Consider the following 1,720-nt stretch of genomic DNA (forward strand, 5'->3'; position numbering starts at 1 on the left):
ACAATTTCTTTTTCCCTTCTCACACCTTCTCTTAAGCTCTTGGCACAAGGATTTTTGGGATACAATGGACCTTCTCCATGGGTTTGCTTTGGTTCAGGCAGAGTGAGGGATGAGATGGGTTAGGAAGGAAGATCCTTACACTTAAGGATCTGCTAATTTGGGAATGGAAAGGGTAAAAAACCAGAGAGCTCTGACAGCAGAGAAGAAATCAAGTCTCCAAGTCAGGCAGGAATCTCTCCCTGTTGGAGTTTAGTGGCTTTTCATGGTTGGGGATCACATCCAGTGCTGCTCTTCAGGTTGTGTATGGAATTCCTGGAGTCAGGAGAAGGGAATGAAGGGAGATGACAACGTGGTGATTCTGCCTGGGTGATGGGAAGGGTGAGAAGAGGAGTTGGAGACTCTGCTGTTCCATAGGAGCTCCATCCCAGTGTGTAACCTGCAGGAAACTGGGATGGTTCAGGACTCTCAGTCATGTCTTTTTGGCACATCTGAGTTTTCCAGGTGTGGAATTGGAAACTGAGTGCTAGGTAAGGCACTGCTCCATCATCCTGGCAGGCAATGCCAAGGGCAGGGCAGGGCTGGGATGCCAAAGGGGGATGTGTTGGAAGCAGGGAGCAGCATTCACCCTCCCAGGGTTGTTTTTCTCTCCAGCTCAGCCTCTCTTTAGCAGCATTATCCAATCTAGGAACTTGCTGCCACCTTGAGTGACCCAGAGCAATGCACTGTAAGTCTTCTTTCCCTTGGAATTCCTCCTCTTTGTGCTGCTTTTTCAGTTCAGTCCCACCAAACTCTTCAGCCAGAGATCCTCAGAGGTCTGGAGATGACCTGGGGGTTGTGGAATTCTTCCTGGAGGTCAATGCTGGTCAACACTGTGTTTGGGAAGTCCTCTGTGGAGATTTAGCTCCTTAGTTGATGTTTCCTTTGTTTCCTTTCACCCTTTTCCTACCTCCTCATCATTGCTCTTGGGTTGGGCAGAACATAGGAAATTTTAGGAATCACAAAGGACAATTTGAACCCAACCAAGTCCTTTTGGACTGAGCTGAGAGAATTTAAAATCCCTTTCCAGTATTGCTGGACAAAAAAAAAAAAAAAAGCTCAAACAATGGTTTTGGAAATGTTTTCTCTCTTAATATTTATATCTACCCTCTTCCCTTTTAGAAAGAAAAAAAAAAGCCAATTATAGAAGTACTGTTTGTATTTCCTGTGGCTGGTCCTACCCAGAGGTTCTATGCATTCCACATCACATTTGCAACCTAATTTTCTGTTTGTGCCACTTTTTTTTTTTTTTTTTTTTTTCTGGTCAGGCCTGTTATGAAATGATTTTTAAATGCTTAAAAAAAAAAAAGAGAAAAAAAAGAGAAAAAGAGAAAAAAAAAAAACAAACCTTGATAAATCAATTGTATTCCAGTTTTACAAATGATTTTCTTCTCAATAAATTTCCAGTATTAGGCTGCTATTCAGAATCCTCAAATCTGGCACAGTTTGTTTCTCTTATTTAGCTCATAGCCATGCTACAACTTGTAATATTTTTTTCTTCCCTCCCCCCCTTTTGAGAATTATGAACTTCCTTCCTGTGGAAGAAGATTAAACTATCTTAACCCTCTTTACCAGTCTTGGCATGATGTGACTGTGATGGCAACAGATTCTCCTCCTTAGCTGGGACAAGCAGAAGGAGCTGACACTGCTCTGAGATGGGGGAGATCTCCTAGAGGACACAGTT

Source organism: Acanthisitta chloris, unplaced genomic scaffold (genome assembly GCF_000695815.1).
Source record: "Acanthisitta chloris isolate BGI_N310 unplaced genomic scaffold, ASM69581v1 scaffold12184, whole genome shotgun sequence".
In the NCBI taxonomy this organism is placed as follows: domain Eukaryota; kingdom Metazoa; phylum Chordata; class Aves; order Passeriformes; family Acanthisittidae; genus Acanthisitta; species Acanthisitta chloris.